Here is a 10051-nt window from a genome sequence, read left to right on the forward strand (position 1 = left end):
AGCACAATTAAATGTTCTGGGATTTCCATTCTTCTCAGAGTCAACCACAGTTTGTTATGATCCACACAGTCAAATGCCTTTGCATAATCAAAAAAACACAGATAGACATTCTTCTGGTATTCTCTGCTTTCAGCTAAGATCCATCTAACATCAGCAACAATACCAAGGAAAATAATTGGAAAACAAATAGGAACACATTCAAGCAACTGTGAGCACAATATTAACTCTTTTAAAATTCCAAGATAATTCTGCCTACCAACAAATTTTGGTTTTCTAGTTGTTATTGAGGCGCACCAGTAAGTTGGATCCTACCCATAGCTGACCCTCAAGCAGATTTTCAGAAGCGCAGGTGGAGATTGCCTATCTTTCTCCCATGGAATAGCTAATGGATTAAAACTGCATACTTTTGTGTTGGCAGCACAATATATTACCACTAAGCCACCAGAATTCCCCATCTTTCTTGTCCCTAAAATAGAACTTCCACTTGGACCCTTCTTTGCTCCACAGTGCAATTACTTTATTTTTTAAAATTATTTTAATAAAATTTTTATTTTAATTGTGATTTTAACAAAAGTTTACAGAAAAGTTGGATTTTCATTCATTCATTTTTTATTTTTAAATGTTATATTGAATTTTTTATAAAATTTGAATACATTGTTTTTCCTAAAAGATCTTTCCCATTTCCTTCACACACACACCTCCCCCACCACCGAACTGTACAACCCTGAGTAACACCCCACCCCACCTCCACTCATCCTCACATTTCTGCTTTCACCTTCCCCCCCACCACTTGGATCCTCGTACTCATTCTACAGTAATGGTTTTATACAGTATTTGGTTTTGTGGGACTGAGTTCACTCAGCATAATGCTCTCCAGTCCCTCCCAAGTTAGGTAATAATTTATAGAATCATTGCTGTCATGTAGTTACTTTAACCTCATGTTAGTATCCCATCTCCTTTTCAGTCTTCGTTAATCTGACTTCCACTTTCATGTAAGATGCCTCCAGAAAGTGTAGCAGGGACTTGCTATCAGATACCTCTTGATTTATGATGTATTTGAATTATGAGAAAACATACAAACATCACTCTTTTTGGTTTTTTTCCGTCCTTTTTTGTATTTTATCATTTACAAGATGTACTACAATGTTGCAGCACATTATTTTCTGATGTGATGATATGTATACATATATCTGTGCTATTTCCAACCTCTAAAGACAATTCAAATGGATTTATTAAGATACTAATAATAGATGTCACTCAATATTTTGAGGCTCAATGTTAAGAAGACAAAAATTCTCACCACTGGACCAATTGGTAGCATCAGGATGGATGGCGAAGAGATTGAGATTGTTCACACCTCACTTTGCTCGGCTCCACAGTCAACACTCTTGGCACCAGTAGCCAGGAAATAAAAAAACCTATTGCGATACTCACGAGCAACAGTGTCTCTCTGGAGACTAAGGTGTGCCTGATACAGGCCATGGTTTTTGCAATCACTTGTTATGCATCAAGAGAGTTGGACAATGAGTAGGGAGGATAGAAGGAGAATTGACGCCTTTGAGCTGTGGTGCTGGGGAAGAGTATTGAATGTACCATGGACTGCCAAGAAAACAAACAGATTCATCGTAGAGAGGATTAAACCAGGCTGCTCCTTGGAGGCAAGGATTCTGGGGCTTTGCCTGACATACTTTGGACATGTTGTAAGGAGAGACAGGTCTTTGGAGAGGGACATCATGCTGGGTAGATTGGAAGGACAGCGCAGGAGAGGAAGACCCTCTATGAGGTGGATTGATTAAGTGACTGGAGTACTCGGGATGGGTTTGTCAGGGGCAATGAGATTGGCACAGGATAGAGCACAGCTTAGGGCTGTTGTACATAGGGTCGCTATGAGTCGCAAACAACTCGACGGCACATAACAACAACAACAACAAGAAGTAGAAATTATACAAGAAATTTTTTTACAGCCCAATCATTGGATTGGAACACCTGTGATCAATTTGGGACTATCCTGTATAATCACCAAACCCATTTCCTCTTCCTGGTAACTCAGCTACATGCTTTCAGGTGGAAGCATGTGAGAAGAGCAAGAGGAAACGATGTATGCTCTTCAAGGCTGACTCTAAAGCAAGCCATCCTGTTCCAGTCAGTGTTTTTTCTCTTTGAAATTGGGTGGCGTTAGAAAAAAGTACAGCAAAGATAGTGTAGACATACTATGGAAGGATTCTGGAGTCCTGAGTAGATCCAGTCAATCAGGAATATCTGCTTTGGACTTTGCATAGAGAAATAAATTTTTATTTTGGTAGGCCTCTTGGAATTTTGACGCGTTTCTTATAACAGTTATTATCTTGTCTTGGCTGGTACATTGAACTGTTAATTCTACCATTCTTTGAAGACATTTATTTTCCATCAATTCATCTTTAAGGCAGGTGACATATAGCTAAGTTAGCAAGAGGAAAAGTTCTGAAGTTATGGCGTTCTTAGCCATGTCAGAGACCCTTCTGTTCTTGGGATAATTGATACAGGTTAGTCAGTAATTTTGAAAACTACTGTGTGAGGCTATTTAAAGGCAATTCATTAAAGGGAAGGAGATTGGCTAGCTTGAAATTTCAAGTCTGATTAAAAGTGTATTGTGCTTTCTTATAAGATAATGCTCATGTTTATGGATGGTTAATTTAAAACTATTCTGGAAATAATTACAGATTTAGAGAATATTTCAGAGAAATATACAGGGAGGACCCCTGGGCCCTTTACCCTGTCATCCAGGGTTGGCATCTTGTCCAACTATGGATCAGTATCAAATCCAGGAAAATAGCACTAATACAATGCACAGAGCTTATTCAGAATTCATCAGGTGTACATGCCATCATTTGTGTGTATGTTTGTTGTTGTTGTTGTATGTCTTCTGAGACTTTAGCAACCCTATGCATATTAGCTCTGAAACCTGCCCTTTCCTGAGCCAATTTCATCATCTCTGACAGACCTCATCCCATTTCTCCAGCCACAGAGTCAATCCATCTCCTCCTGGGTCTTCCTTTCGTGGGCTGTCCTTCCACCCTTAAAAACATGAAGCCTCTCTCCAAGGACTGGTCCTTCCTTAAAATATGCTCAAAGTATGTGAGATGGAGCTTCAAAATTCTTGCCTCCAGGAAGCAACCTGATTTGAATCTCTCCAGGACAGATCTGTTTGTTCTCTTGGCAGTCCATGGTATTTTCAACACTTTTCTCTAGCACCACAATGCAAAGGGATCGATCCTCCTTCTGTCATCCTTAGTTTATTGTTCAGCTCTCTGCTGCATAGCAAGTAATAGAAAAGACCATGGCCTGGAAGTCTCCAGACTGACATCATTGCTCTTCAGTACTCTAGAGAGGTCCTTTACAGCTGACTTTCCCAGTGCAATTAGTCTTTGGATTTCTTGACTTCTGGGCCAAGAGCATTGATTGTGGAAACAAACAAACTGAAGTTATCAACAATCTCAATCTCTACTCCATCCATCATGAAGTTGCCATTTGGCCCAGTGGTGAGAATCTTTGTTTCCTTGATGTTGAGCTTCAATTCATATTGAAGACTAAGGTCCTTGACCTTCTGCGGCAAACTACTCATGTCCTCTTTAGTTTCAGCAAGCAAAGTTGTGTCATCTGCATTAATGCAGGTTGTTGTGTATGTGAAGTTATATGTAATTATATCATATGGGTAGATTTGTGTACCTACCAATCACAGTCAAGATGCAGAACTGCACCATTTTATTTAAAGTTTAATAACACTGAACAGATTTCTGTGTCTGTATTTCCTCTTTAATAGAATATCTGTTCATATTTTTTACTTTTTTCCATATTAATTTTGCTTTTTCTATTTTCTATATGTAGTGTTGTTTTTTAAGTCTGGATAAAAGTTCCTTTGCTGGATATGTGGCTTGTAAATATTTTCTTCCTTTCTTTAATTTGCCTTTTTTTCCAACTTACTAGGAACTTTAACAGATCAAACACTTAACTTATTACTCAGGTATTATACTTTTGATATTGAGTCTAAAACCTTTTTATTTCATCCTATATCACAACGTTTTTACCTTAGAATTTGTTCTAAAAATGTCATAGTTTTATATTTTACATGCAAGTCAATGATTCATCTTGTATTTATTTTTGTGTAAGATGTGAAGTTGAAGTTCATTGTATCGAAATTTCTTGATTCAAATCAGTGAGCATGTTCAGAGCTTCATCTGTTTGTTAAAACATTTCAATTTATACTTCATTAATTTCTGGGACCTTAATTTTCCCTAATGCTTTCAGTGCGGCATGAGCTTTTTCCTGATTATATACTTGCAGAAATTTTTCCATGTCAGCTATTTATTTTTGGTACAGTATCCCTGTGTATTTGTTCCATCTTTTTGTGATGCTCCTTGAATCATTCTAGATTTTGTCCATAGCATCTTTCAATATTGCAACCTGAGGTCTGAATTTCTCTTCCATTTTTTCATCTTGAGAAATGCTAAGCAAGATCTTCTCTCTTTTTTCCCCCCTCCAATTCTAGCTCTTTGCACATTTTGTTCTAATCCTTTTCTTCTCAAGCTGTCCTTTGAGATCTTTTGTTAATCTTTTTTACTTTGGCATTTCTTCTCTTTCTTGCAACTTCTTGCCATTCTATTGCTAATTTCAGTCTCTTCTGACATCATTTCAGTCTTTTATTTGTCCCCTGTCTTTTTTATGATCTTTTGCTTTCTCCATAGATGATATCCTTAATGTCATCCCATAACTTATCTGATCTTTGAGTGTTAGTGTGTAATATTCAAACTCATGAAATCTAGGAGAATTGGAAGTTGTCAAAAATTTCACAGAGGAAAATATCTGATGTCCAACAGACACATGAAGATCAAAATCACTGGCAATACAAGAGATGCAAATCAAAATCCCAATGAGATACCATCTCACTCCAGTAGCAGTGACAAAGTTTAACAGGGCAGCAAGCAGTAATGTTGGAGAGGATATGGAGAGATAGAAACCCCCATACACTTTTGGTGGGATTGTAAAGTAGTTCAACCACTTTAGAAGGCAAGTTTGGTGTTTCCTCAAAAAGCTAAACATAGAAATTTCATATAGCCTAGCAATTCCACTGCTAGGAATATACACCAAGTAAATTAGGACTGAAACACAGATGGAGATTTGTACGCCAATGTTCATAGCAGCATTATTCATCATCAAAAGAACATATCAACAGCCCAAATGTCCAATTAAAATCAAATGGATTGTGAAATAGTGGTATATTCATACAATGAAATACTACATAGCATTTAAGGGCAATGATTGTGAAAATTACTACTTAACTTGGGAGGGACTGGAGAGCATTATGCTGAGTGAAAAAAATTCAGTCCCACATGGACAAATATTGTATGAGACCATTATTGTAGAAATAGAAAGATAACTAATGAAATGTGTTTAAGGATCCAATAAGGGGAGAATAGAAGTAGAGGGATGAGATGGATGGGGGAAAACATAGGGTCACCCAACTTGATGGATGAAGGGAGGTATAGGTTAAAAGAAATGTTAAAGATCTGGCTGGGATCTGGAAGGACAAGGCAACAGTGGGCATAGTTCAATGTAAAATATAATGAATCAGAATGAATATATAAAACACAATGTGAATAAAGGATAGTGTGAAATAGTATGTATAAGAACTTTGTAAACAAAACAGTTGTTGTTGTTGTTGTTATGAGCGGTCAAACCAACTGTGACTCATAGTGACCCTGTGTACAACAGCTCTGAAGCCTGCCCTGTCCTAAGCCAGTCTCACTGACTCCAACACACCTACCTGCATTGCCACAGTTACTGTATCCATATAAAAGAAATTTATTTTTTTTAAAAATGGAATACATAAAGGTCCATGTTCTATTAATCAGTGAGCTGAGATTGACTGGCCTTGGTCACTTTAAATCAATCATTTAATCTGTTATACTACGAATTAAAAATTGAGAAAGAATGATGTTACTTTCACAGGCAAAAAGACAATTTCAAAATTTATTCAGAAGTACAATCAATGCTGTCAGTGAAAGAAAATAATCCATACACATATGAGGTATACCTGGTAATACAACTATTATTTAAATATATGCACCAAAAATTAAAGCCAAAGTGGAGGAAATGAAAGCTTTTTGCAATCTGAAATTGGCCAACCATACAATCTAGATGAAATAACAATAATTGCTGACTGAAATGAAAAAGTTGGAAACAAAAGGGCTGGTCAATGGAAATGGTGAAAGAAATGAGGCTGGAGATAGAACAATTGAATTTTGTCCAAACAATGATTTTTTTTCACTGCAAATGTCTTTTTTAAAAATGTAAATGGTGGTTATGTACATAGACCTCACCTGATGAACGACAAGGAGTCAGATTGACTATATTTCTAAGAATCATCATCAGAGAAGCTCAACGTCAGCAGGCAAAACCAGGCCAGGCTCTGACTGTGAAACAGACCATCAATTAAAAACTCATGTGCAAATTCAAACTGATGCTAAAGAAAATAAAAATCAAGATTTCTAGGCAGTTGTCCCTTTTCCTCATTATGGGCTTCAGAAGTCCAGTGTCTGTCATCCGCAGAGCTCTCTGCGGTCCCAGCAGACATTCACATTGTGAACTTATAGGTTTTGCTTTCCGTACTATGTATGGTGTCTGAGATTTTTGTTGTTGTTATGTGCCATCGAGTCGTTTGCGACTCATAGCGACCCTATGTACAAGAGCCCTAAACGCCATTCTATCCTGTGCCAATCTCACTGTCTCAAACACATTCATTCCCACCAGTCCACTCACAGAATCGATCCATCTCATCGAGGGTCTTCCTTTCCTGAGCCGTTCCTTCACTCTCCCAAACATGATGTCCCTCTCCAAGGACCAGTCCCTCCTTGCAACATGTCCAAAGTATGTCAGACAAAGCTTCAGAATCCTTGACTCCAGGGAATATTCTGGCTTCACCCTCTCCAGGACAAATCTGTTTGTTCTCCTAGCAGTCCATGGTATATTCAACACTCTTCTCCAGTACCACAACTCAAAGGCATCAATTCTCTTTCTATCATCCCTATTCACTGTCCAACTCTCCAATGCATAGCACATAATTGCAAAGACTATAGCCTGGATCAGGCGCACCTTACTCTCTAGCCTGACATCATTGCACTTCAGTACTCTTGAGAGGTCCCTCACATCTGACTTTCCCAATGCAATTCATCTCCTTATTTCCTGGCTGCTGTTACCACAAGTGTTGACTGCTGTAGAACCAAGAAAACTAAAACTGTTAACTATCTCAATCTCTTCACCATCCATCCTGTTGTTGCCAATTGGCCCAGTGGTGAGAATCTTTGTTTTCTTGATATTTGGCTTCAATCCATATTGAAGACTGCAGTCCTTGACCTTCTGTAGCAAGTGCTTCAGGTCCTCTTCAGTTTGAGCAAGCAGGGTTGTGTCATCTGCATAACACAGGTTGTTGATGATTCTTCCACCAGTCCTGATGCCACATTCCTCCTCATACAGCCCAACATCTCGGATGATCTGTTCTGCATACAGATTGAAAAGGTATGGAGACAAAATACATCCCTGATGGATCCCTTTCTTGATTTTGAACCATCCAGTGTCTCCCTGCTCCATTCTGACAACTGCCTCTTGGTCCAAGTATAGGTTTCACATTAGCAATTAACAATCAAATGTTCTGGGAGTCCTATCCTTCTCAGAGTCAGCCACAGCTTGTTGTGATTCACACATCCAAAAGCCTTTGCATAGTCAATGAAGCACAGATAGACATTCTTCTGGTATTCTTTGCTTTCTTGCAAGATCCATCTAACATTGGCTATAATATCCTTAGTACCACGACCTCTTCTAAATCTAGCCTGCATATCTGGCAGTTCTCTGTCGACATATTGTTCCAAACGTTTTTGGATAATTTTCAGCAGAATCTTGCTTGCATGTAATATCAATGATATTGTTCGATAATTTCCACACTCTGTTGATTAGCAATTTTTTTTCTTTCCTTCCATTTCCCCCCACCTCTTTCCTTTGCTTTATTTTCTTGGTTATTAATATGTGTCTATTTCTGATTTTGAGTGTTTGTAAAATGTCTTGAAAGAGTAACCTTGCCTAAGTCTGATAGAAATCTGTCCTCGCAGGCCCTCTAGCCAGGATGTTGAAGCCATTTTTCACTGATCAGTACTCAACAGAATAGATATGGAGGAGTGTGGCAGATACTCCTAAGTCTATATCTTTTAACTGTCTGGAGTCCCTGATGTCATGGCCATGTGATGTCTTATTTGTTGGACTGCTTATCAAAAAGTTAGTGGTTTGAGTCCCCGAGCTGCTCTGCAGGAAGAAGAGTAGTCTCCTCCTCATGTAAAGATTCACAGCCTTTGGAACCAGGAGTTGAAATTGACTGGATAACTGTATATTGCTTACTGAAAGTTTGAAGGTTTGAATCTATGCAGAGATGACTTGGAAGAAAAGTGTGAGAATCTGCTTCTGAAAAATCAAACCTTGAAGACCTTAAGGAGCAGAATTCTACTCTGATATGTGTGTGACACATTAAACCTTATGGAGCAGCATTCCACTCTATGTGTAAGACTGCCATAAGTCAATTTGATGGCTGTTTAGTTTTGGTTTTACCTTAAATTATTATGTGTCCATTTGCTAGATTTGAGTCTCTCAGCTCAGTCATAAAAGAATAAGTAATAGAACTTGAGCTCTAATTATTCTAACTCCTGCTGGAGTCATTTGAAGGAAAACAGAAAAATGATTCAGGACACCTAAGAGAGGGAAGGCCAAAATGAACAATGCTAAAAGTTGAGATGTTCCAATAGCTTCTGGGAAAACAGAGGTCAAAGAACAACAGACTCAGACTGCAAGACCATCTTCCTTCAAATCTCACAGCTCACACACGATTTCAAAAGAAGGTGTGGTAACAATAGCAAAAATACCTAGAAAACAAGATGGCAGTCTAAGTCTGCTTAACTCTCCTTGGCTATCTTTGTAAAAGAGATAGTAAACTTTGCCACTGTAACTGGAGTGAGATGGTACCTCATTGTGGTTTTGATTTTCATCTCTCTTATTGCCAGTGATTTGGAGTATTTCATCACTTGTCTGTTTGCCATTTGAATATCTTCCTCAGTGAAAATTCTTTTCATGTCTTTTGCTCATTTTGTAATTGGGGTATCAGTTTTTTCTTGCAGAGGCTCAGGAGTATTCTGTAAACTTTTGTCAAAAGACTCCTGTCTGGGATGGTATTACCAAGCAATAAATGTTGGCGAGGATGTGGCAAGAAAGGAGCTGTTTTACATTGTTGGTGGGATTGCCAATTCCTTCAGAGCTGATTGAACTTCCTCCTTCATTACTATTTCATCTTGATCATATGTTGTTTCATGAGATTCTTCTATGCCAGCTATATTCTGTTAATAGCATCCTTAAGAATTACCACTCCAGGCGTGAATTTGTTCTTCAGTTCCTTCAGCTTAAGATATGTTGGACTAGTTCATCCCTTTGATTCTCTGACTCAGGTCTTTGCAGATTTCTTTATATAATACTTTGCTATTTCTTCCCAAGCTGCCCTTTGAAATCTGTGCATCTCCTTCACTTCCTAATTTCTTTAACTTGCTTTCCTTCCTGGTGCTTTAGTGCAATATTTGGAGTCTCTTCTGGCATTAATCTGGGCCTTTTCTTCCTTTTCTGAATTTTAATAACTTTTTACATCCTTCATGGATTATAGTCTTGATATCCTCCCAAAGCTTGTCTAATCTTCATACATTAGCATTCAATGCCTCAAACCTGTTCTTGGGATGATTTTTATATGTATGTAGGATAGACACAAGGTCAAATTTTGGTTCTTGTGGATTTGATTTTCTTTAGCTTCAGTTTGAACTTGCCTATGAGTAGTAGTTTGTTACTGTTGATTGTCATCCAGTTGAGCACAACTCTTAGCAACCCTATGAACAAAAGACATCAAGCCTTTCTATAATTATCATCTTTTCTCAAAGTTCATAAAGTTTCCAGAGATATGTTATTTAGGAAGTGGGTACCACTCCTGTTTCCAACA

Source organism: Elephantulus edwardii, unplaced genomic scaffold (assembly GCF_000299155.1).
Source record: "Elephantulus edwardii isolate Elephantulus edwardi_28Jun2011 unplaced genomic scaffold, EleEdw1.0 scaffold00381, whole genome shotgun sequence".
NCBI lineage: Eukaryota > Metazoa > Chordata > Mammalia > Macroscelidea > Macroscelididae > Elephantulus > Elephantulus edwardii.